Here is a 9,806-nt window from a genome sequence, read left to right on the forward strand (position 1 = left end):
CTGAGTGCAGCCATTCTAATACCCCTTGTGGTTGCTATAATGCTCCTACCATTGTAGGTATTGAGTTGAAAATTAAATGATGTAATTTTTCATTTGAGTTATATTGGGCTTCCTGTATAACTTGTTTAGCTTCTTGAGTCATAACTCTTGGGGAAGTAGGGTTTGAGTCTCCTTTTAATAAGTTGAATAAAGGTTGAAGTTAGATGGTGGGAAGATGAAACCAACTTCAGATCCAATTAACATTGTCTAAATAACTTTGTAAGGTATTTAAAGTCCATTTTAATGACAACTTACCTGGCTTGACTTTGGTTAAATGAATATGTGATCCTAAGAAATTTATTGGTTGAGTCATTTGTACTTTTTCAGGTGCTATTTGTAAACCTGTTTGTTTTATATTTATACCATTGTAAAGGACATCCAGGTGTTGGGTGTATGTTAACAGGGTATACATGGGCCCCAGAGCTCCATCTTGCATTTTGCTAGTCACACACCTTGGCCAAGAACTTTTGGTTTCTTCATTGCCTTCTCTGTATTGTCCCAATCTTCTTTCTTTGTTTTCCTCACTTCTTGGGAGACTAGGGTAGGGAAGAGGTGGTGCAGAGTGGAGAGTCACCATTTTTGGTGCAATTAAGGACTTTCCCCCTGACTCCATATCTTTAATCATCTTCTCTAAATTCTCTAGGGCTGTTTTTAGATCCTCTGTCATAGCATTTTCTTTTCACTCACTAGCTGGCTGTTTTGTACAATCTTCATTTTCCTTTACTTCTTTCTCTTGAGCAACATATAGGGGAAGAATCTCTGATTCCCCTAAATATTGACAAATAGCCATGATTATGAAGAATAAGTGAAGATTGAGGGCAGCAGTAATCCAAGGTGCAGGATCAACAGCTGTTGTCCAAATGGAGGAAGCTTGAGATTGTGTAAGTTTGCTCTTCCTGCTTTCTAATAAAGACATTAAGCATTCAATGTGAGGATACTTTAAATTACTTGCTTAACTACGCAGACTAAAGCAAGAGAGTGCTTATCCAATAAGATAAGCCTATGTCAGATTCCCTGATGGGGTGAGCACAGAAGGGAGTACTCACCTGGTCAGATAAGCCTGCATCAGGTCCCTTTTGGGGGCACTAAATGTTGCAGTCCATTTGCCTGCGGGGAGCAGCAACACCCTGATAGGGGTAAGCGCAATGGAGACACACCACTCTGGGAGCACTTCAAAGAGCAAGCTCAAGTTTACTGGGGGTTGCAGTGGACTTAGATACAGGCAAGTAAACAGGAAGGCAGGATAGGGTGGGCTTGTAGATGTCTAGCATGTGGACTGGATAGGAGAACCTCAGCTCAGTGTAGACCACTAACAGGTCCACAGATGTAACAGCCATTTTCTTGGGTGGTGAGCTTTCTCAATCCAGCAAATCCAAACACAGGAGAGCTTTCTCTATCCGTATCAAGGGCTGTTGGATCAGATAGGCTTGCATTTATCCAGAGCTAGACAATCTGCCCTGGCTAGAGGCTCCCTCCTCCTCCCCAATATTCCCCAACAGTTAATTCAAAAACATTCTACTATCTCTCCTTGTCTTCCAGTGAGAACAAACTCATAGCTCACCTTCTACTGGATTTTAATGTTTAAATTATAACAAAGGAGTTTTCCTGTCTTTTCCCTTTGTTAGAAGCAGAAAGGCACTGTCTTTTTATTAATAGTGCACTTCCTTAATGGTGCATCAAGAGTTACCTGAGCTTCCTTAACATCTATAAAGAAAGATCTCTCTCTCTCTCTCTTTCTTTTTTCCTCTCATATCTATCTGATTATCTATCTATCTATCTACACACACACACACACACACACACACACACACACACACACACATTTGTTGTTATTGTTGTTACTGACTGCATTCGAGTCGAGCACAACTCATAGCAGCCCTGTGAACAAAAGACCTGAAGCCCTTCTATACCTCTCATCATTTCTCAAAGTTTAGAGGTTTTCAGAGGCAGTTAATTTCATGACAGGAGATTGCCCATCCTTCTCCCATGGAGCAGCTTGTGGCTTTGAATCTTCTGCCTTTGGGATGGGATTGCCATGCAGCTTCTTCCCAGCTGTCCACCAGATACACACACACACACACACACACACACACACACACACACACACACACGGCACCCACTTTGGAAATATCTTGAATCTGGTCTGGAAAGGCTATAAACACAGAGAAGCAATGAAAGTTATACAAGCATTCAGGTCTTTTGCACATAGGATTCGCTATGAGTTGTCTGTGACTTGACAGCACCTATTACAACAACAACAACAACAATGAGAAAGGTCTATTTCCCTAGAGGTTAGAAAGTTATGCTACCAAACCAAAGGTGCATGATTTTAATATGCATCCCTTAGGCCTTGTTTTAATTGTTTTTGTTCAAACATTCTTCTAACTGGTATAGCACTGGTCTGTCCATTCGCTGTACAGAGCTAACTCATGGTTGCTCTGATGCTAAACACTGTGACACTGATGTGTCAAGTGCAATAATGGTTATCCATGGTGGACAGTGTTTGGTGAAGCTCCTCAATTAAAACAATCTTGGAAGCAGGTGTGGCTTTCTTTTCTGAAATAGCTTGCCTCCAGAAACTTTATGAACTTGGAGAAGTGATGAAAGTTGTACAAGTGTTGAAGTCTTTCTTCATAGGGTCACTATGAGTTGTATACAACTAATAACAGCAACATATCTCTCAGGAGATGAAGACCCCCAATGAGATGGATTGACATAGTAACTGTGACAATAGGATTAGATGTGTTGGAGTCAGTGAGACCTGCTCAGCACAGGCAAGGTTCAAAGTTGTTGCACAGAGTAGCAATGAGTCGAAGATGACTCAATGACATACAACAACAGTCTCTATATGATATGCACGGGGAATTCTGATGATTTAGTGGCAAGAATCTGAAAGAAAAAAAAAAGAATCTGCACTGTAATACTGAAGGCATGTAGTTAGAATCTGCCAGCTGCTCTGCGAGAGAAGGATGGGAAATCTGTGCACTTACTGCCTCTGAAAACCCACTCAAGCGTCAGTTCTGTGTTGATTCAGACTTAATGGTATTCAGAAACAACTTATGATCTGCATAGGAGCTATGCTAAGGAGCTTCACTGCTAACTTGAAGACATGCAATTTGAATCCACTAACTGCTTCAGGAGAGAAAGATTAACCATCTATTCTCATAAGATTTACTACCTCCTAAAACCTATTGGAGATCAGTTATGGATTGGTTTCGATTCAATGGTACATAACAACAACATTTGACATGTATTAGGATTCCTAAGCTTGTCTTTATTTTTTCTTTTTTGACCTTCATATTTTTAGGTTGTTATCCTAGGTCCTTGATCCATCTTTTTTTTTTTTTTTTTCATATGGTGTGAGGTGTGAATCTTGCTTGAGTTTTCTGCAGGTAGTTTTCCAATTTTTTTTTTTGTATGTGAGAGGGAAACTCTGGAGGCCTAGTGGCAAAAAGATGCACTGCAATCCAGAAGACACATGGTTCAAAGTCACCAGCTACTCTGTGGGAGAAGAAAGGACAATCTCCCCTTGTGTGATTAACTGTTTCTGAAAACCTGCTGGAGGCTCAGGTGTGGGTCAGTTCTAACTCTACAGTACATAACAACAACAACATGGTGTGAAATGTGGGTCTTTTGTTCAATACTCTGCCAATGTTGTTGTTAGGCATTGTTGAGTCAACAAAACTCATAGAGATGCTATGAACAATAGATCTGAACCCTGTTCTGTACTGTGCCATCCTCACACTTCCTGACACACAAGAGCCTATTGTAGCAATCACTGCATCAATCCACCAGGTAAAGGGTCTTGTCCTTCACCCACCATTCATCCTTCTTAGCATCATCTCCCTCTTCTAAGAATATCCCCTCCTAGTGACATGGCCAAAGTATGTGAGGCGAAGCCTAATCATTCTTGCCTCCAAAGAGCACTCCGGCTGCACACTAAAAGACATATTTATTTGTTCTTTTGGCTGTCTAGGGGATGTCCAGTGTTCTTCTCTAACATCTCTGTCAGAGATATCAATTCTTATTCTGTCATTCTTAGTCATTGTCCAGCTTTCAGAGGCATTTGACTGTGTGGATCTTAATAAGTTGTGACTGACCTTGAAAAGAATGGGAGTCCCAAAGCACTTAATTGTGCTCATGCAGAACCTATACCTGGACCAGGAGGCTATTCTTCAGGGGAACATTGCATGGTTTAAGTTTAAGAGGGAGTTTAACTCCCAGGTCTCTGATCCACCTTGAGTTGATTTTTGTGTATGGTGTGAGATGTAGATCCTATTTCAGCTGTCTGCAGGTGGCAGTCCAGTTTTGCCAGCACCATTTATTGAAGAGGTTATCATTTCCCAATTGATAGGTTTTATTTCCTTGTTGAATATCAGTTGGTCATAGATAGCTGAGTCTATTTCTGGGTTCTCAATTCTGTTCCATTGCTCTATGTTCCTGTCATTGTACCAATGCCATGCTATTATGGTTACTATTGCTGTGTTGTAGGTTTTGAGGTCAGGGAGTGCTATGCCTCTAATCTCATCTTTGTTTCTTAGAAGTGTTTTGCTTATTCGTGGTCTCTTGTCTCTCCAAATAAATTTGATAATTTCTCTTTAGATCTCCTTGAAAAATGAATTTGGTATCTATATTGAGATTGCATTGAACATGTAGATTGCCTTTGGTAGGATTGTCATTTTCACCATATTGAGTCTTTCTGTCCATGAACAGGGCACATATTTCCATTTCTTTAGGTCTTTTATTGTGTCTTTCTGAAATGCTTTGTAGTTTTCTTTTGGATTGGTCTCTTGTATCTCTAGTTACATTCACTCCCAAGTATCTCATTTGTGGTTGGAAATTGTAAATGGTATTGCTTTCTTGAGTGTCTTCTCTGAATTCTCTTTGTTACTGTAGAGGAATCCTATTGATTTTTGGATATTGATATTACATCCTGCCACTACTAAGTTGGCCTTTTAACTCTGGCAGGTTTTTTGTTTGCTTGTTTGTTTTTTGTTGAGTCATCTGCATATAATGACAGTTTAACCTTTTCTTTGCCAATCAGGATGCCTTTTATTTCCTTCTCTTATGATATTGCCCTAGTAAGCACTTCCAATACAATATTGAAAAGAAGTGGTGACAGTGGGCATCTTTGGTCCCTCTTTGAAAGGAAAATGTTTTTAGTCTTTCTTGATTGAGAATATATATACTCTTGGTTTTGCATAGATACTTTTCACCATGTTGAGGAAATTCCCTTCTATTCAAATTTTGCTGAATGTCTTAGATTTTGTCGAAGGCCTTTTCTGCATCAACTGCCCATAAAAGACAAACTGGGATCAAGCTTAGAAGTGCTAGTCCAAGGTATAAAGAAACTACCAAATACAATCAGAAATGCACAACTAAAGAGGATAAAATTGATGCATGGCATCTTCTAAAGATTAAGTCTCTGCGCACATAAAACCTTTTTCCAACAGGGTGAAAGAAAACCTACAGACTGGCAACAAACATTTGGTAATACCATCTCAGACAAGAGTCTTATAACAAAAGTTTACAGAATACTCCCGGGTATCCACAAGAAAAAGACTGACCAAGTGGGCAAAAGACATGGAAAGGATTTTCACAGAGAAAGATATTCAAATGGCAAACAGACACATGAAGAAACGCTTCAAATCTCTGGCAATAAAAGAGATGCAAATCAAAACCACAATGAGGTACCATCTCACTCCAGTAAGAGTGGCAAAGTTTAACAGGGCAGCAAGTAATAGATATTGGATAGGATGTGGTGAGAAAGGAACTCTGATACATTGTTGGTGGGATTGTAAAATGGTGCAACCTTTCTGGAAGGCAGTTTTGCACTTCCTCAAAAATCTGAACATATAAATTACATATGACCTAGCTATTCTACTACTTGGAATACACCCTGAAAATATGAGAACTGAGGCACAAATTGAGATTTGTACACCAATGTCAATAAAAGCATTATTCACCATCTCAAGAACATGGAAACAGCCCAAATGTCCAAACAAATTAATGGATTGAGGAATTATGGTACACAATGGAATCCTATGCAGCACCTAAGAGCAATAACTTAGTAAATTATTACCTAACTTGGGAGGGACTAGAGAACATTATGCTGAGTGAACTAACACAGTTCCACAAGGATAAATATTATAGAAAACCATTATTGTAGAATGAGTATAAGGATCAGAAGGGGTGCAAGAGGCTGGAAGCAGAGTGATGTGGATTTGCAGGAGAAGGTAGGGATTAATCATTGGGTTGTACAATTTGATGGGTGGGGAGGTGAGGGGAAATGGAAAGAATTTTTTTGAATTTGTATTTGAATTTTGTAAATAAATTAGTAGAAGAAAAAAATTTAAAAAATAAAATTAAGAGGTGTGTACATAAGCTTTATATTGCCTCTGTCTACCTAGTTAATCTGTATGCGGAACAAAATATTTGAGAAACTAGATTCTAAGACAAGGAATGTGCCATCAGGATTGGAGGAAGACTCATCAATAACCTGCATTATGCAGATGACACAACCTTGCTTGCTGAAAGTGAGGAGAACGTGAAGCACTTCTTTTAGAAGGAATAGACCCTGCTAGCACCATTGCTAAAGTATGTGAAGAGAAGGCTCAACATACTTGACCCAAAGAGCATTCCAGCTGCATCCTCTCCAAGACATACATATTTGTTTGTTCTTTTGGTAGTCCATGGGATGTTCAGTGCTCTTCTCCAACATCAAGGCTCAAATGAATCAATTCTTATTTTCTCACTCCTATTCATTGTCCTGCTCTCAGATGCATATCTAGTGACCAGAAAGACATTGGCCTGAATCAGACATATCTTAGCCCTCAAACTGACATTATTATTTCTCAATAATTTGGAGAGGTTCCTAACTGCAGACTTTCCCAGTTCAATGTGTCTTCTTATTTCCTGACTGCTGGTACCAGAGGTGTTAATTGTGGATCCATGCAAGATAAAGATCTTGACAGTTTCAGTATCTCCTCTATTCATAATGATGTTGCCTATTGGTCCAGTGGTAAGAATGTTTGTGAGTTAGTGAGATGCAATCTATATTGAAGGTTGCATTTCTTAATCTACTGCAACAAGTACTTCAAGTTCTCCTCGATTTCAGCAAGCAATATTGTGTCATCTATATAACATAGGTTATTGATGAGTCTCCTTCTAATCCTGATGCTACATTTCTCTTCACAGAGTAAAGGTTCTCAAAAAATTGCCTCAGCATACAAATTTAATTGCATAAATTTGAATGATAGTGTTACTAACACTATCATTAAAATTTATTGACCAACAACCAGAGCCAAAGAGGAAGAAATAGATGACCTCTAACAACTTTTGCAGTCGGAAATTCATCAAACATATAACCAAGATACATTAGTTAAAATGGGTGACTAGAATGCAAAATTTGGGAGCAAAGAAGAATGATCAGTAGTTGGGAAACAGGGACTTGGTGTCAGAAATGAGTCTGGAGATAGGATAATGGAATTTTGTACAAATAGTGATGTATTAATTGCAAATATCTTTTATAAGAAACACAAATGGTGGCTATACATATAGCCCTTACATGATGGCCTACATAGGAATCAGATTGATTACATTTATATGGAAAAGTATTGGAGAAGGTCAAGATCAGCTGTGAAAACTAGGCCAGGTACTGATTGTGACTCAGATCATGACCTACTTGTATTCAAGTTCAAACGGATAAAAAAAATATCAAATCACATCCACAAGAAGCAAAGTTTGACCTTGAATTTCTCTCTTCCAAATTTAAAGACCATCTAGGAAGAGGTTTGTGACCTTGAATACTAATGAGTGGAGACTAGATGGGTTGTGGGAAGATATCAAAACATCATCCCAGAAGAATACAAAAGGTCATTACAAAGGCAGAGGGAAAAGAAAAGGCCAAAATGGATGTTAGAAGAGACTTTGAATATTGATGTAGTGTGCCTAGACACTAAAGCAAAGGGAAGAATTCAAGATGTTAAGGAGCTGAACAGAAGGTTTCAAAGACAGTGCAGGAGGAAAAAGCAAATTATTATAATAAAATGTGTTCAAAGAGCTTTGTTAGAAAATCAAAAAGGACCAACTCACTCAGAATTTATTAAGCTTAAAAAACTGAAAAGTCAATTCAAGCCTCAAGCTGCAATACTTAAGAATTCTGAGGGTCATTTGTTGAATGACCCAGCTATCATCAAAAGAAGATGGAAGGAGTACACAGAGTTGTTATACCAAAAAGAATTTGCTGACACAGAAGAATTTCATAAAACAACACATGATCAAGAGCCTATGGTGTTGAAGGAGGAGGTTCAAGCTGCTCTGAAAGAATTGGCAGAAAACAAGGCACCAGAAATTGATGGCATACCAATTGATATGTTTCAATAAACAAATGTTGCCCAGGACTCACTTACCAAATTGTGCCAAGAAATCTATAGGACAACCACGTTACTAACTGACTGAAAGAGATCCATATTTGTTCCTATTTTTTAAAAAAATTACCTGACAGTGTGGAAATGTCAAACAATATCATTGATATCTTATGCAAGCAAGATCCTGCTGAAAATTATCCCAAAACCACTGGAATAACACATCAATAGAAGTGTAGGTTGGATTAGAAGGGGTGACACTGGGGATCTTATAACCAATGTTAGCTGGTTCTTAGCTGAAAGCAGAGCATACCAGAGGAATGTCTATCTATTTGTGTTTCATTGACTATACAAACTGTTCTAAATCTGAGAAGCATAGGAATCCTAGAACACTTTATAGTGTTTATGCAAAATCTATACTTGGACTAGGAGGCAGTCATCAGAGCAGAGCAAGAAAATACCACATGGCTCAACATCAGGAAATGTGTAGACCACTGATGCATTCCATCTTGACAACTTTTCAATCTATATGTCAGAGATCTTCATAGAGGCTGGGCTCTAAGAGGAGGAATGTGGCATCAGGATTAGAGGAAGATCCATCAACAGCCTGCATTATGCAGCTGGCACAACCTTGTTTGCCGAAACTGAGGAAAGACTCGAGGACTTTGCTGCAGAAGGTCAAGGACTGCAGCCTTCAATATGGATTGAAATTCAACATCAAGAAAACAAAGATTTTCACCACTGAGCCAACTGATAGCATTATGACAGATGGTAAATAAGACTGAGATTGTTAACAGCTTTAGCTTGTTTGGCTCTGCAAACAACACTTTTAGTGTCTACAGCCAGGAATTCAAAAGACGATTTGCTTTGGGAACACCTGCTATCAAGACCTCTCCAGAGTACAAATGATGTCAGTTTAGACTCAGATGAACATGATGCACAACTACTTGCTATGCATCAGAGAGCTGGACAATGAATAGGATAACAGAAGAAGTTGTAGTGCAGGAGAAGAGTATTAAATATACCATGGACTGCTTGAAGACCAAACACTTTTTCTTTTTTTTTTTCTGGAGAGGATGAACCCAGACTCCTTGGAGGGAAAGATTTTGAAGCTTTGTCGGACATACTTTGGATATGTTTCAAGGAAGGATAAGTCCTTGGAAAGGGATATCATGCTTGGAAGGGTAGAGGAACAGCACAAGAAAGACAGACCCTGGATAAGATGAATTGACTCAGTTACTGGGAGAATGGGGGTAGGTGTGTAAAACAATAAGGTTGGCTCAGTATAGAGCAGGGTTCAGTGCAGTTGTGTACATAGTTGATATGTTTCAAGTGACTTTACAGCACATAACTACAACAAACAATTTTTTTCAATTTTAAGCTTAACTTTATTCTTTTTTG

The 9,806-nt window shown here is 38.8% G+C and overlaps 1 pseudogene; it reads right to left on the minus strand.

Annotated features, from left to right (window-relative positions):
• LOC102876535 overlaps positions 1-9,806 on the minus strand; it is a 60,491-nt pseudogene that overhangs the window by 5,966 nt on the left and 44,719 nt on the right.

This window comes from Elephantulus edwardii, unplaced genomic scaffold (assembly GCF_000299155.1).
Source record: "Elephantulus edwardii isolate Elephantulus edwardi_28Jun2011 unplaced genomic scaffold, EleEdw1.0 scaffold00017, whole genome shotgun sequence".
NCBI classification, from domain to species: domain Eukaryota; kingdom Metazoa; phylum Chordata; class Mammalia; order Macroscelidea; family Macroscelididae; genus Elephantulus; species Elephantulus edwardii.